The sequence below is a fragment of the Ptiloglossa arizonensis genome, chromosome 2 (assembly GCF_051014685.1).
Source record: "Ptiloglossa arizonensis isolate GNS036 chromosome 2, iyPtiAriz1_principal, whole genome shotgun sequence".
Taxonomy (NCBI): domain Eukaryota; kingdom Metazoa; phylum Arthropoda; class Insecta; order Hymenoptera; family Colletidae; genus Ptiloglossa; species Ptiloglossa arizonensis.
This window is the reverse complement of record NC_135049.1, coordinates 32220569-32237756: the sequence shown is the minus strand read 5'-3', so window position 1 is coordinate 32237756 and position 17188 is coordinate 32220569. Positions and strand designations below refer to the sequence as shown.

General features: G+C 52.4%; 1 protein-coding gene across 3 annotated transcripts in view; it reads left to right on the top strand.

The window, feature by feature from the left end:
- LOC143143600 (beta-1,4-N-acetylgalactosaminyltransferase bre-4) overlaps positions 1-17188 on the top strand; it is a 63814-nt gene that overhangs the window by 7795 nt on the left and 38831 nt on the right. Inside the window, exons 1-2 of one of the 3 annotated variants that reach the window (XM_076305014.1) lie at positions 5287-5943; positions 12263-12308. The gene's annotated coding sequence lies outside the window, so the exon portion shown is untranslated. Of the gene's footprint in view, positions 1-5286; positions 5944-12262; positions 12309-17188 lie in introns of those variants that run through there. The other 2 variants (XM_076305016.1, XM_076305015.1) reach the window with 2 other exon arrangements.

The window sequence follows — 17188 nt, the reverse complement described above, 5'->3', positions numbered from 1 at the left end:
ACTCGAAACGTAATCTCGGAGGGATATCGCGCAATTTCGCGAATCCTCGATGACTCGTAATCCCGAATACGTCCTTTTCGATCCTCGTTGCGTATTCACGGTGGTTTCGCCGCGCCTCTCGAGGACTCGCGTTCTTTGTCGCGATCGCTATTTTTGGCGCGCAACTTCTTCTCTCCGCGAGCGATACTTTTACGCGCATCGGCAATTACGGTTCGTCCTTTGCGGTACGAATCGTACTTGTACCGTAACGAATCTACGCCAACGTTTCCATACAACGGGAAAACACGGGTTTTCGATCGAACGGTTTTTCCAAGAGAGAGAAGGAAGATCGTTCGTGCGCGCCGCGACAAAATTTCTCTCCGTTTCGTTTGTCACGCGGCGATACAATTTCGAAAATTGTACGAGGGAAATAAAAAATTTTCTTTCGCTCGGGAACAAAGGAACGTTACCGACGAGCGACGGAGTATTCGAGCGGGTATTTTCCGTGCCCGCGCGTTTGTACGTTGTTCGCGGGTTAAACAAACCGGAACAAGAACGACGTCGAATTTTCGGACAGGACGAATGGAACGGTATCCGGACGTGAAAGCGCGGGCGCGCGCGCGTAATTTTACGTCCCTTTATAAACCGTGTTGAATCGAAATCGGTCCGGCGTTAAATACGTGGGGCTTTGTCGGTGTTCGGCGCGACCCCGAAATCGCGGTGCAATTGGAGTAACGCGCGAATACGCGGCGAGTGTATACTCGGTCGTATCGCGTTGCAGTTTTCTCGGCTCGAAATTCGACACGGGAGGCGGAAAGCGGTGCGCGCCAAGTTTCCTCGACTCTCCGTTTCGGTGTGCGCAAATTGCATATCGTTCGCGAGCTCGCGCGCGCGGCACGAAAAATAAGACGGATGCACCGACGATATTGGTTACGGGGAAAGTTCGATGCGTATAAATCGCGCGTCGGAAGGTACACGGTCGAGAAGCAATTTCTAGACTCGCGTCGTAACGGGTTATCGCGAATAACCGTATCGAGTGGCCCTCCTCGTCCCTCCGCTCCTTTCCTTCCTCGTTTAACGATCGCGCCTGCGACCGTATCGCGAACGCTATCGATCGTTCGCGAACGAATCGCGCCGCGAAACAATACCGATCCGTGTTTCACCGGGTGTACAAAATCCGTCGAGTAATTACGAAAGAGGGAAAGAAACGCGCGAGGAGGACTCCGGTTCTTCTCGCGTTAATGGGTCTGTTACAGCCAGCTGGCGCGGCGCGATGTAAATTATGAACACAGGTACGCGCCAGTAGCCGTAATGTCGGCCAATCGTTGATTCCGGAGCTTATTCCTGGTACTTCCGCGTTTGCGGTAAACGCCGACCAGCCCCCGGTACAGCCATAATCGTTGATTTTAGGTACACAATAGCGGTACACGCTCTCGGCAAGTGGCGCTATTTTCGGGCACTAAATACGCCTCGCGTACTCCCGATACGCGCGGTACGCGCTGTACGCGTGTACTTCTCGCAACGGTGTGTATCTACTTGCACGGTGCAACGTTCCGGTTCGATCCCCGAGCTTATTTCGCGGCACGATGTCTCCGACACGTACTTACCGTCCCGCGCGCGAGTAAACGTTATTTCGGAGCGTCGAACGCCACCGCGACCGTCTCGTTTGTTTCCACGTAACGATGCAAGAAAGGGAAGAAAAACGCGCGAAGGGATCCGCGCACGGGAGAGTTCTCCGCTCGAAAAACTCCGAGGATGTTTCCCGTTTTCCGTACGTTTCGGTAACTCGTGGGACTTTTTCGTCGAACGCGCTTGGAAAAAGAATTCGTCCTCGCGGTTAACGCGGATCGTTTTTACTTGTCGACGGGACCGATCTCGGTTCTCTTTTCGTTCGCGTTCGAAACGCGTGGTCGTCTTAACGGACGAATCGTTACGTTTCCCTTTGAAAGTCCACGGGACCGTGGACCGAATGGAATCGCCGACTCGTGTCGTCGTTACGGAACGATTAACGGTTATCCGGAGTCGTTAACGAAAGCGGTTTAAAGCGCTCTAATTTGGCGTAAAAGCATTATTGCGGAGCAAATAACGTTTCCCCGGGCTCGGGCTTCCCGATAAGTGCGGGTGGCGTGCAATTAATTAAGAGATACGCTTGACCGTTTCCTTCCGCGAATGCGTTTCGCGGTAACGGGGAAGGGGAAGCAATGGTCGGTAATTAGAACCGCCTCTGATTCTCGATACTCGATTCTCGATTCTCGAACGGGAAGGAACGCGCTCGGCGGCTTCTTTTGTAAACGGATTTCACGAGCAACGCGCCGCTTTGTATTTCGATCCGATCGCACCAACGGAATACGCCGTAGAAATATTAGATCCGCGCCGTACGTTCCCGCGATTCGTATGCGGAATGGGTAAGAACCGAGAGAGAGAGAGAGCCAAATGGAATGGAAATGATTCCGGAATGAACAAAACTCGTCCGATGGTCGAGACGGCGGGGCTTCTTTCCCAAAGACGTTGAATCGTTCGTGTTTCGAAAGGTCGCGTTCCGCAGCGGGAATAGAGATTATTTCAATTCCGTTCTTATCCGACCGTCCGAAAGAAGACCGGGGTGTAAATTGGCCAGTATCCAAGATACCTCGTCAGCGCTCGGAAGCTTAAGGGAGTGAAAAAGGGTATAGAAGCCGAGTCAAGTGGGAATATATATTTTCCTTATCAGTTTTTGCACGGAGAGCTCGAACGGTGGGTGCCTTCCGCGCGCTTTCCACGGTCGGTCGGTAGGTCGTCGGCCCGAATTTAAAGCCCGTGTTACACGGATCGACGGAACGTTTTACGCGAGTAGATCTCCGAGATCCCGATAGGAAAAACCCGATCGTCGCGCAGCCTGTAACCCCCTTTCGATACCGTGCGCCTTCGTTCGATACGTTACCGTTTTTCCATCTTTCCTACGACCAACGATTCGCGAGCAATTCGACGTCAGAGATCGGATTAATTCGCTTCTTATTATCCGGAGGGAAATTTCTAAAGGCGGGAGTACGTGTCGCGGACTTGCTCGATCGACACCGGGAACATTCACGTTACGTTTCACCGGCGAGGGGATCTCGCGTTAACTCGACGCTCGGTTTAAATATTTCCGTAGCAGCGGGACGGTTTACGAGGGAATCGAAGCGCGCTCGAATCCGCGATCGAGGGAGAAGAAATCTCCGAGGATCGTCGCTCGAACCTCGATTGGTTTCGGTTCCCAGCGTCGGGATAATATTCGAGGGTGTTCGGGTGAACGGAATATTCCGTGCGAGTTCGTTTCGACGTTATCGAGAGAACGAGGACACGTCGGTACGTTAACCAATTACGTCCGCCTAGCGTGTGTCTAGCGGTCGTTGTAGAAGTTACGGTGAATGAAAATTCCGTAAGGTTAAACGCGTACGGAAGTAACCCCGGTGGGTCTCGGCTCGATTCGAAGCGACGGGGGAGGTTGGATTCCATTGTCTTTCGGGAAGCCGAGCGAGAGACGCCCTCTCCGTCGCGTCTCACGGGCCGCGTCGGCGAGAGCTTCCTCTGTCTTTCCTTTTCGTACTTAACACCCCGGTCGCGCATAACGCAACGTGCGCGCGCACCTTCCCATTCGCGAATCAAGCTGCACACCTTGACACCACCGTGAGAATCACCGTCCGTTACCAGGGATTCCCGCGAAACCGGAGATAACAGCGAGCGTTTAGCCGCGTTCATTGGAACAGAAACGTAATTGCGCGTAGAAGAAACGACGAGACGAGACTCGATACGCGCCACCCTGGGAAAAAGTATCCGGCACCCTTTCGAGAGATTCCTCGCGGATACGGGAGCTTCGTTCGATGGAATCGCGGCGAACGCGAGCGCCGCGTCGTTCCAGCGGAAGAAGAACGCGCGGAACTCGTTCGAAACGAACGGATACAGCGGCTGGAAGACTTTTCTCGTTTCGGGTATCGATGATCGACCGTCCCAATTTTCGATGGTCGCGCGAGACACTTTGTCGCGAGTGCAAAGCCCGCGTTCGGGTCACCGAGTGGCATCGATACCGTTGACCGAGTCCCCTTGCTCGATCCGCGGGAAAATATGGAGACGGAACTGGTAAATTCTATAAATACCCTCGGTCGCACGGGCGAACGGGAAACGCTCGCGACCCGTGTACCGAGTAACCCGTATGTTCGACGTTAGTTTGCGGTCGGTTGCGCGTCAACGAGTTAGGAAGTTGAGACTCGTACGTGCACGCAGCTATAGTAACCGGTGGCTGCCACGTTCTCGTGTCGCGAGTTCGCTTACGAAACCTCTAGAGAGAGAGAACGTGTATTCCGCGGCTCGCGTCGTTGCGTCCGCGCGCCAAGACGGAGCGGTTCGAATCTCCGTTGAACCTTCCTCGTAAAAATGCGCTCCGCGCGGTGTTTGGGTCAATAGGCCGATCGAGCTGCATCCGTTCCGATTCGACCGGATACGGCGATCCTTATCGAAATTCACGTTTGGGACAGGCTGCTGGTTTTTTTCATTCCGCTACCTTTCTCATTTGAATATTGTACAGGAAATGCAGTGAAATTCACCAGACCGAAGATATCGTGGGTCTCGGTATCCTGCGTTCGCACGGACTTTAATTTCGTTTCCGCGACCAAAAATCCAAAAGTCCGAGCGACCCGCACCGGCTTCCGCGGTCGCATCCTCCGCGCTCTCCTCCTCCTTTTTTATTCTTTTTACGCGAAACCGTGCGCCGGCACGAGAGTAGATTGCACGGGAAAAAGCAAACGTCCCGACTGGCCGCGATTCGTACGCGTTATCGCGAACGAGAGCCGACGGACGACGAGTACCCGCCAACGTTGGCCAATTAAGATTAACGCGATTCGCGGTCGAATCGATGCCTCTTTCCAACGTTGGTTCGCGTCGAAGGCACGAATTTACCCGGCAGCTTCTCCACTCGTTTCTCGCGGGCCGCGTTATCGTTCAATTAAAAAGCCTATCGACTCCGCGGCAGTAGGCGACGACCAATGTCGAGAGACGGTGCTCGCGCCTCGGCCAATCACGCCTCCCGTCATTGACTCGCGAGCGCTCCGGGTCGACGTCGACGCTCGCGTCGACTCACGGCCGGTCACCTCGCCAGTCTTCGCCGAGACGCCGCGCGCTTCGTTTACCTATCCGGTCTCTCGTTCGTCTTCCGAACGAAAGCTCGTGGCGCTTCGAGAGCTCCTCTCGGGACTAGTCCGCGTCCTCCCGATCGACCTCGAGGACGAAACGGGCGCGGAACAACGGGCTTGCCAAACGTGAATCGGATCGGATCGGATCGGATCGGATCGGATCGGATCGGATCGGATCGGTTCGGATCGAATCGGAGAATGCAACATGCAACGACGGTGCGGTGAACGTCGAGTGAATGGTCACGAGTTGGCGGGACAACAGGGGAGGGCCAGACGTGCATGCGAAAACCGGTTGCGTTGAGAAGGTCAGTTACTGGATCGGTGTCAGGAAACACTCGTACGGCCGCTTGGAAGGGCTGCCGATCCTCTCGTCGCCCTCCGAGAAAGAGGAGGCAGGAAAGAAACACGTCGTACGTTTCTCGCGGACGGACCGACGCACCCAGGTACGCACGCAGGTACGCACGCACGCACGCACGCACGCACGACCAACGAACGAACGAACGAACGAACGAACGAACGAACGAACGAACGAACGAACGAACGAACGAACGAACGAACGTACGAACGTACGAACGAACGAGCGCACGAACAAACGCACGCACGCACGTCTCGACTCGAACAGGTCCCGGTTGAAACGTCAAAGGCCAAGGTTGCCGCTTTCGCGCGACCTTTGTTCCACGCTCGAAGATGGAATGAGAGGAAAGAAAGCGAGAAAGAGGGGAGGCCAAGTATCCAGCACGTGGGCGAGCACGGAAGATCGAACGATCGACTCCGCGTCTTCTACTCGTTGACGGAAAGACCGAAGGGAAAGTGGAAAAAGGTGAGCGTGTTGCGTAACAACCAGCTCGGGACTACCCGATTTAAGGGGAACCGGACTTACCTCCGCGTACGTCGATTCTTTTCTTTTCTCTCTCTCTCTCTCTCTCTCTCTCTCTCTCTCTCTCTCTCTCTCTTCTCGTTCGATAAACACCTGCCTTCGAACGAACCGGCGAGTTCCGTTCGTTCTGTTACGCTTCATCGCCGATTCTTTCGCGGTATTGCGTCGACGCGCACGAAGCGACGTAAGAGTTTCGCTTTCTCTCGTAACGGAGCTCGTTCTCGCCGTGACTTTATTTATAAACAAACGCGCTCGCAAACGTTGCGCGCCGAACGATTACAACGTCGCGCGAGGCGAATCGTGTTCCAAGAACGACCACGGTTTGCGTACGAAACAGGGGGACGGTTGGTTTTTTTTTCATCCGAGACATCGTTGCGTCTCTCCGTTCGATCGGACGATAAAAAAATTGTGCTCGGAGCCTTCGTCGCTGCACGAGAATTACACGTTGCACCCGTTCGTCCAAGTTGGACGTAGGGTTTCTAAGAATTTAATTAGACGGTGCGTTCGAATTAACATCGTTCTACGAATCGGTTGCTTCTGCTTTCTAGGCAGAAAAATAAAGAGGCGAGTAAACGTGATCGCGCACGGCCTCCCGAGCGGATCGGCCCGCGCGAGGATCCAGTCCGCGCGGGCATGAATCGACCCCGAAATATTTACGGGCGACGAGAAGACCTTATCGAGGTTACGGTTATTTCCAGGAGAGATTCGCGCGTCGGATCGGTCTAATTGGTGGATACGTAAGTTTATCGCCAGCCGGGCAAAGCTGCTGGCTGTTGGAGTAGCTCGACAGATTGTAACGTTGTCATTGACTTGTCGCATTAACTCGGGTGACAGCAGGTCGAAGTGTCGTAAATTGTCACGCCCCCGAGAAATGTCACTGGTACGACGACATCGATGAACGTGTGTACCGCTCGATGCTCGATGCTCGATGCTCGATGCTCGGTATTCGTACGCTGCGCGATAACGCGTCTCGGTAGCCGGAGAGTTCATCTTACGTATTGTTTCCCTTCTTTTTTTATTATCGCGGAAACATTGTCGCGCGAACAGCGGGATATGCGCCGTTTGTTTACGATTTGTCGCAGTGCCGATATTGGTCGAAATATACGAGCCTGTTCGGTACGCGGAACACAGATTTCGCTCGAGAACGAGCGTCGGCGTGTACTCGCGCGGTTGGCGATCCACGAGGATATTTCGCGAATTTTTCCCAATTATTCGATAAAGATCGCCGCGGTCCTGGTCCGTGCCCGAAACGGTACTCGAGCTCGACCAATGGCTGCCAAGCGCATCGCGAATGTCCAAGAACGTTCTCAACATCTACGTTCATTCGTCTTAATGGTCAAATTGCGTACCGTTGTTGGTTTATTATCACCGTTGAATAAGTAAATTATCTACGCTCGAACGAATTTCCTTGACGTCTTCTAGCGGTTGTGACGCACGAGTCTCGGTAGAAAAGTGCAGCTAATGGAAAGAAAAGTTACGGACGCGATTCGAGGGTTGTTCGTAATTCTTGGAAAGTGAAGAAAAAAGAAATTTCCTCGGATTCGTATATACATATATATATATTTCTTTGTCGACGTTTCGCGATAAAAAATTCGTAGCGCGCGTTCAATGGCAAAGTGCGTAGGTAGTACGTATCGCGCAACTCGCGGCGTAAAAGCCTTTTGTGTTGCGAATTGAGCTACATCGGAGCCACTGAAAGAACAGTCTCGAATTTCCTTTGAAATTACGGGACTCTTGTTCGGAACTATTTTCACGAGAGGCCTGGCAATTGAACGCGGGCGCGAGATCGTTCAACTTCGACGTTCGTTCGATTCGTCGAAGCGACGGTCCGCCGATTCCGCGAAACAAACGAAATTCGAACCGATCGTCGGCTCCGTGGCGTTTGTTCGCGCGCGTTCTATGTATTTCCCTTTTCGTTTGTTTCTTCCCTTCTTTTCGTTACGATTCGCATCGTGGAACGTTGCGCAAGGACCCGACGTTGTAACGCGGGAACGAGCGATCGATGCTCGGACGACCTTCTCCGCTCGGTTACGATCTCGTCGATGCCATCCGGGCGCAAAGACCGTTGGAAATTTTCTTCGATCTGTTGCGCGTTTTACGAGAATCTCGAGTATACGCGAACAAATAGCCGTAGTTGGATCGATCCGGGTAAACAAGCACGGCGGAAACGTTTGCGCGTTTTATACGAATTGGATGCTCGTTCGATTCACGGTTTACCGAAAACGGAACGCGGTCGTTGCAACGTAAAAACCGTCTGTTTGTTTATTAAAAAATTGGAAATTCGTTGCAGAATTGTACGAGCAGCGGGAGAACAAACGAGGCGAAAAATAATATCGGGCGTGTTCCGCGATGAAATTCGAGGAATAATTCTGGAAAAATGGTAACGCATTAACCGAATCACGGCGCGTATTAATTCTCGTTAGACGCGCGCAGTTGGAGCGCGGTTTACTCGCAATTGACCAAGTTCGTCGGGTAATGGTCGGAATTAGTCACAGTCGTTCGTGTCGACTCGTAACAGGTTTTTCCATTAGTCTCGCTGCCCGTAGACAAACGCAGTCCTCTCATTATCAAATGGCACATAATAATGGGTTGATTTACAATCGTCCGAGTGGTTTCGATACGGCGAAGATTGTCGGTACACCGTTAATTTTCTATTTGCGGGGAAATATCTCGCGCGATATCCGATCTCGTTGTCGACTCGAACGCTTCCCGCTCGCGTACGCTCGCGGACGATAGGTACGATGCGCGTCTCGGCGTTCCGTCGCGCGGACGAAGCGACCGAGGAAAAGGCGAACGTCGATGAAAACAATTGGGTTTAATTTCCAAGCCCGTGCGCCGGACAATATTTTCACAGATGTGCCAATCGCGTCACTATTTCTAATTTAATCCGTCTCCACTCGATACGTCGATACGCACACTTCGACCGGAACGAGTCCATTTTTGTTCGAAGCTAATTAACCTCGATATTATTCTAACTCGCTCCTCGTGCCATTCGAGACGCGCGTGACAAAATGCGTTTTCATTTAGCTCTGTTACGTCTGCGCTCGTTTAAACGTTCGAGGGCGGCCCCGTCTTTTTATTCGAGGACACGAATTCATCCGACAGCGAGCTTTCGTTCGCGTATCTGCGAGCGCTTCTTTTTTCTCTCTCTCTCTCTCTCCTTTCTTCCTTCATTTTTTTTTTTGTTATCTTCCGTCGCGAGTATCTCGTTCTTTTTGCGCTCACTGTACAGGAAGCGGAACGTGCTTCGAGAACTCTTTCAATTTCATTTGCACGGTTTTGTTAAACATTCCGCGTCTCTGTACCGGTTTCCGAGCGATTCAACCGTTTCGTAGACGAACGCGTACACGCGCACGCGTTTCGGAGATACGGTTTTCGATACATCGGAGAGCGCAAAAACGGTGGACGCGGTTTCGTCGGTTCGAATCGGCGCGGCGATGTCGCGACCGTTTGTATTATTTCGCGTACTCGATCTCGTAACGTCCCGGCGAACGACTCGACGCGAGCGAAACGAATGGAAAGAAAGGGGGAACGGGTATGGGTCGACGGAAGCTTTAGGGGTTGAGAATTAATCCACCGAGCCACGAAGCCTTTCGCCCGACTCGTCATTAGTCTCTTTGGGTTCTCTTTGGTCGGTCGACCGGTCGGTCACTTTTCTTCGCGCGGTTTCCATTCGATTCGGATTAATTCGGTTCGATCGATTATAATTAACTTTTACAGGTCGGTTAACGGGGCTTTCATCGATTCGAATTACCCGTTGTCCGGCGTGTTGATCGCCGTAACCTATATATCCGCGTGTCGGCAACGTTCGGTCGTCGTGGCCACGTGTTCCCAGACGGCAAAGCTTCGTCGATCAATTCCCGTTCAACGTTTATCCCTCGAAGCGAGACGCGAAATATCGCGGAAATTTTTCCACCGAAACAAAATATTTGCTCGTTGCGAATACTGGCTAGCGAAATAAGTCGTAAATTCTGTTTATTTTAGACGCGACAACGAAACATTCGCTCAGCGGTAGAGTTTAATCTCTCCAGGACAACTGTTTCGTATTTCGACGTTCGAATCGCGAGTATCCGCGCGCGCAGCGCGGTAAATCGCGTTCGGATGAAACAATTGGCCGGATCACCGAACGTATCGTATAAATTCGATCCTCGAAGGACGAACGATTACGATTTCTCGTTCGAGTTTCCGTACGCGCGGATCACGGCTAGAAATATTTCTCTCCTTTGCCAAGGACAGATTTGTATCGAAACGATTCCCGATATCGGCTCGGTACTTTGTTCCTTTTATTGTCCGACACAGAAGAGGTAAGCGTATACTCGATTGGTTTAAAGGTCGATCGATTTTCGACTTGGACTTGCTCCAAATTCGGGCCACCGTGAAATCGCTTTTGCCGCTGTACGTAGAACGCATTCAACTTTCGCGTATTATACGGTAGATTTTTCACCCGCTCGCCCGACCGGGACTCGTCTACGCAAATTCAATTTTGCGCACAGCCGAGCTATTTTCCCTGGAAAATTGCTCGATCCTGATAGAACCGGTGACGGTCGAAATTTCGTTGATTCGCGGCAAAGGAGTCGTCGATCGCGCAAGACGTTGTTACAGTTTTCGGTTCTTTGGTTGTCGTTCTTTCGAAAATATTTTCGAAGAACGCACCCGAGCATTTTCGAACACGATGATCGATCGTGTTCGCGCGTTGCGCGTTAATTTCGAGGAGACGCGGTTCTCCAACTTTTCGCGGTTGTCCGTGATATCTCGGCCGGTAGTTTTCCGGCTGCAAACGTTTACAAAGCGAGGGAAATTTCAAGCGGAACAGAGACCGTCGACGTAACGCGGATCCTCCGTGTAGAAATATGCACGCGATAATAAAATTAATTACCGGCTGTCGCGATGAAATTTATTACAAAGTCGCGTCGTTTCGATAGCAAGTTGCTATACGACCCTCGTGTACACCGATACTTTAGCACGGGACTGTTGAAAGAGTAATAACTAATTAATAAGAGACACCGATGCGTGACAGGAGGATGGCACACGGGACGTAAAATGTATGTTATTTGCGCAATTCGTTTGCAGTACGTTCTCAGGTAGCGATGGGTTCGAGCCGTGTTCAAGAATCTCTTGTATGAACCGATACGATGCTCGCGTATACGTCTCGCTTACATTTTTCGATAACCGCATCGATCGCATCGCAATTCTCAAACTCTTCGAAGTCGGGGCATTTGGAAAGTTAGTCGTTCGGTTTTAGCAATTGAAATCGCTGAGCAGGTTGAAATTGTATCGCGAACGAGGAGTGCGTCTTGTCCTATCGATTATCGAGGACTCGTCTCGTTGTTCGTTCGATCGTTCGACGCAACGTTCGCGAATCGACGTCTATCGGTAATAACGAGTGCGTTATTGGGTCGCTGCCATCGCTACACGTAGGGGATGATGCATCCGTCGCAGATAGCCGTATTTCCGACCACCACTGATATTTTAGCGTTGTTTTGTCTGCCTTCGCGGCAAACGTACTTCACCTCTGGCATTATCCAGTTCATATCCGGTACATTATACCGTATATCCTGCAGCCCGTGGTTTCGTACAACGGTTACGGAGAGATGGATGGACAGAGAGAGAGAAAGAGAGGGCGCGCGTGTGGCTCGATATCGGTGCATAAAAGCCTCTTCCTTTCCCCTCGTACGCTCGTGCGTCGAGGGTCGATCAATTATGTACGCAGATTCGATGTCGAGTTATAAAATTATCACGGTTAAGGGCCTTAATCGTTCGAACGGGTGTCCGTTCATGGTTTGTAAACTTTTCGATCGAGGTAAATCGACGCGTCGAAGAAACCATTAACGGAGACCGAGCGCTCGGTAAAATCTGGTCGATCGTTCGAGATCACGTGTTCTCGGTGATGCATAATCGATCAGGTTCGCGAACGAGGTAAATTCAATTCCCAGTGTCGGTCTTGATCGTTGTTCGATCGCGGTTTGGAAAACTTCCGACGCAATATCGCGCGGAACGAGTTAGCGCCGAGCCGATCGATATTCAAGGTTCGACATCGATCGTTCGAATTCTTCGTTGATTCTCGCGTTCTTCGATGCAATCGTTATTCCCCGTTGACGATCGTCTGGCGTAAATCCATCCGCGGGCGAGATTCGTTCGATCGAGTCGTTCGCAACGGTGCGCGTCTCGAACGGTTTCGTTGGGAGAAACGACGACAATTTCGAACGATCGTTCGCGTATCGAGCAGTATCTAATAGCCGTTTGTCTCTTTTTCGTGTTCCAGCTGTAAGGAGCAGCGTTCGATCGACGACGTCATCGCTTCTTCGTCGGTAAGTTGCAGAAAACGTTGGTTACGCGTAATAGGATCCGACACGCGACAACACCGGCGCACGACTCGTTGATTATTCGATTCGTCGATGAATCGATCCGCCTCTTAAATTGCTTTTCATTAAAAGTGAACGCTGGTTGCCTGCCCTTGGCGTTCTCATCGTAGAGTCTTTCATTATTGGAAAGCTGTTTAAAATTTTATCGCCCGGCAATGTCGGCGCAGCGGAAGGTCCTTAGCGTCCGAGTTCGTCGGGAAAAGAAACTCTCCTTTGGCCGAGTCCTGTACCCCGCGGACGATCCGAGTCTCTTCGTTCGATCGGTGATTATTCGCGATTCGTTCTCGTCTCGATCCGAACGATCGAAATTCGACCGATCGTCAAACGTCGCGGACGAGTACGTACGAGTAAAATTTTCATTTTTCGAAAAGGAGAATCGTCGACGGTTCGAGGAAGATTTTGTTATTCGTTCGATGGAGCGATCCCGCGATCTTGGCTACTTGTTCGTCGTTCTTTAACATCGTTGCACGGTTTTCCGCGCGTAACGGTTTTACGGGGAAAGTTTCGATCGAAGAAACAGGTAACGGCCGTTTCGTGGTCGGTTCGCGCGTTCGTGTTCGCGAGCCTTCGGAATCGTCCAACGGAAGAAGCTCGAAGCGGAAGGCGAGGCGCATTCGGGCACGTAGCGCGTTCGCGATTACTTTTCCTTTCATAGGAGCGCATTACGATCGAACGATGAGACATTACGCGCACACCGGCCAATCAACGCCAATTTATTCCCCTATGTTCTTCTAAATTTAACTCTTTTGCATCGTGCGCGCCGCGTTTCCGGCGACGCGTCGCCGTGTCTTGATTTCTTCCTGCCAACGCGCCGCGCGAGATAGCGGTCTACTATCGGTTGCGACTTTACTACAGGGACCGCGACACATTCTTGTCTCCGCGTCGTTAACGCGCGGTGCAATTGTCGTGACCGTGTTCGCAGGATACGTGCAATTTACGATAATGTCGTAGTTTCGTCGAGTCTACCGTCGTAACTCGAATTTTCTTGCACGATTGTTGTCACGTCACGCTTCGAGAGTGCGCGAACGGAAAAAGTATTCCCGCGTTCGCACGATCCGACTCTCGTTGTCTTCGAGGGGGGTAGATACCGTGTGGGAACGAAGAGAATCGAAAATTCCTCTTCGACGACGACATTTGTTTTTTTTTTATTTCGAATCGATTTTTCAAATTACGCCCGAACGTTCGACAAATTGAAAGAAAAGGGTCGATCGATCCCAAAAATGTCCCCACTTTTCGACCGGGGAACCTGGTTATTCCCCTTACCGCGCCTTTGTGTCGGATCCAATTTTCCAATCGCTTCGGCGAATCGAGTTCATAAATGCGATTCCGGAACAAGTTTCCGACTCGATCGACCGGGAATATTAACTCGTCGGTCGTCGAAACGTACGGAAAGTTTGGCCGCGGCGCGCCGAGAGTTCCGCTCGCCCCGCGAGAGCAACAGGGACATTACGCGCTACAATGACCGACATTGCTCTTCGAGAACGCGTCTCCTCGATTCGTTCGTGCGTTTCGTCCATCCGCGCTCGTAACCGCCGACACCGCGTACCGAGTCGTAATTCGTAAATAATTTACGTCGCGAGTTGGACGGTCACGCGATCTCGATGGATGCTCTCTCTCGAACGAAACCGATTCGAGATCTATCGAAAGAGAACTAAGACTTCGAAGAAGCGTTGTTACGCGCTAGGTTCGCTCGACGCACGAATCGAGAACGGAGAAGCGCGTGTGAAGCTGTTAACGAAAATCATCTTCTCGAAGATTCGCGGAAACGAGTGGACGAAGAGCGTGTCTCTCGAACACGGCCGATACGTCGATCGTCGCGAAAGAATACGATATCGAGCATAAAGAGAGTCGCTTTTCGATCGCGCGTAGTTGGAATCGTAGCGGAAAAAACTTTCCATCGCTTGTGACGAAAAACGGTCCGAAAGAAGGTCGCGTTCCGATTTATTTTCATCGGAAGAGGCTCGCCAATCCGTTGCCGGTAGTCTCGCGAAGCTACACCGGGAAATATAGAAGTTTCTAGTCTCGCATCGGTGGCTGTCGCTTTGAAGCTCGGCCAGGAGATGGTCGAATCACGGCTGGCAGCCGCTCGAGGGGACGCGTCGCTCGAGCCGACGAAACGCAAACAGCGTAGCGAACGATTTTCGATCTCGATTCGCTAACCGCGAATTTTATCTCCGGAAGCGATATTACCGTCGCGGCTCTCTCGACGACGCGAGAACTCTGCGCGAGCGTACAGTGGACGCGTACGTATCGGTTCGTCTGGTCGGCGTCGTAAGAAGCCTCGTTGAACGCGCGTAGCAACGCTGATCCGGGATCCCTGACGCGAATTCGATCTCGAAGAGCGGTATCGCGGCAAGTTCCTCGAACGGCCGAGGAAATTTCCAAGAGGGCGTGGGTGGAGGTAGAGGGTTGCGTATTCATCGTCGAACCGCGGTCACGTTCGACGAGCACTCGATCGATGCAAGATGCAGCGGATTCGTTTGCGCGTGTCCTCGGTATTTTGGCGGTCTGCCCAACGGTGAAACGAAACTCGGCAGTGGTCTCTTTTGTTCGATCGAGCCGGGGGAAAACAGCCGAACGAAACCAGCGAATTATCGAACGTCGCGGGAAACTTCCGCGTTCCCGCGCGGGGGATTTTCCGCTGGCAGACTCGCCGCGCGAACCGGCTTCCGTAAAAATTACCTTGTCGAGGTTGTTCGTCCGCCGCGAGAGGAAGAAGCTCGCGGTGGTTCGCTCGGCGTAGCGTCGCGACGCTAGAAACGCCCTCGAGGTTCGAGCCGAGGTGGGAACGAAGCGCGAGCGAGAAACAAATTGCACGTCCGACCTAGCTTCGCGCGCCACGCTTGTGTACGCAAGTTAATCCGATCCGCGGTAACTTTATTCTCACGGAGGAACTTGGCGACCTCTTCGGACTAATTGCGAGCTGACCCTCCGTCTGGGTCGCTCCCGTAGCCGAGGCGGACTCGTAGCTACGCGTACGCGCGAGGCGGATACGTGGGTAAATGGAAACGCGCGGTTTGCATCGGTACGGTTGTTCCCGGCAATTGCCGCGCTTCTTAACGCTACGAGCGATCGCGAACGGAGCTCACCGTGCGAACGTACACGACGGTTGTCGACGGATCGATCGACGGCTTTGAGAATTCGTTTCACCTTCGAGCGAAGCAAGCGGAACGCAGGGACGCGCGCCTCGCGCTTTATCGTCGTTGCGGTTACGCCGTTTCCGCTTCGTTACCGTTGCCCGAACCGTTTCGATAAAACCGTGCTCGCGATTAGCCTCGTAACAACCGGTAGCAACTTTTGCCTCGGTGTTGCGCAACCCGCGAAAAAAGCCTATCGGAGACAACGAACGGGAGCGTGGCTGTACACGCGCGAAAGAAAAGACGCGTTGAATTTCGCTTCGATCGACCGAGAGGATCGTAACTCGGCCGCGTCCCTCCCCGCCTTCCCGTGAAATTGCTGGAAATTTATCGGCCCGTATTTTCCCGACGGTACCACCTCTAACGAGCTCGTATTTATCCGACGATGTTAACAACGTTCGCGTTGGAACCAGCCTTGCAACATCGATCTCCTCGTTCCGTCTCATCGAGCGAAATTTTAACGCCGTTCGCGAGCAGTGACCCCCGATTACGCGTACACGAGGCCTCGTTCGACGCATCTGTTTTCACCGTGAAACGAAATCACGCCCCTCCGAAAAGCTACCTTATCGCGTTGCACGGGACGCAAACGGATACCATCGAGTACCGTCGAATTGGGCGTCGCTGACAGGGACGGTCGGCGTTTCGGCGTTTACACGCCCCGTTCGATGGAACCGTGCGCACAGATAAAAAATTAATCGGCGTACCCCGTGCTCGTTAGCCGCGTTTTCCCTCTCCGTGGGATCGTTCGGGTTCAAAGGGCCCGACCGTTCGGAATTTTTCACTCCTCGCGAACGATCGGGAGAAAATTGCGTCGTTCGACGCGAAGAAGAAAAAATGAAAAAGAGGGAGGGGGAGGGGGGATCGATATTACGAAGCGAACGCTCGCCTTTCACGCTGGATTACGCGGTAAATTGCCGCCAGCCCCGTACGAGCGGAAATAACGTATTGTTCGAGCTCCGCGCACCGTCGCGAACAAGAAAGCCGCTCGTTCGTTGCTCATTTACGTTGTTTGCTCGCAATTAGAATCTTGGCGGTGGCTAATTGCGCTTTCAACCGTTCCTGCCACCTGACCCAACATCGGGCCAACTTCGAGAACGGACCTCGTTACGGCCGACGGTTCTCTTCCGAACCGACCACTTGCGCGCGCCGTACAGTTGCGTCGGATCGGTTCTCCTAGCTAGAAAACCTCCAACGAAAATTACAACGCGTCTCGTTTCTCACTCTCGAGGATTCGAGGATTCCGCACCGTCCCTTCCAAACCGTTCCGCATCGTCCTCGTAACGTCTCTTACGAAATTCGTCGACCTCGAACGCTGGTCCGCTTTTTCTTTTTTTTTTCCTCTCTCGTCGCGATCCGCGATTCGAGTCAACGGTATCGTAAATGAAAAAGCAAACGGATCGGGCTCGGTGCTAAACGCGTTAAACGCGAAAGTTCGATAATCGTCGTTCGGCTCCGTTTATTTATACAAATTTTGGACGCGAACGAACGGTCCACTTCGGAGCGGAAACATCGAGGTTCCGCCAACACCGGTTAATATCTGCGCGCGGCTTCGGCTCGGTCGTTTGCTACTATATTCGAGTTCCAAGTGGCAAGATGTACGCAGAAGTAGTTCCCATGCGGGTTACCTAACCGCGGAAGATTTATTAATAGCGTGTTTCGGTGAGATCGTAAGATTTTCGAAGGTATTCT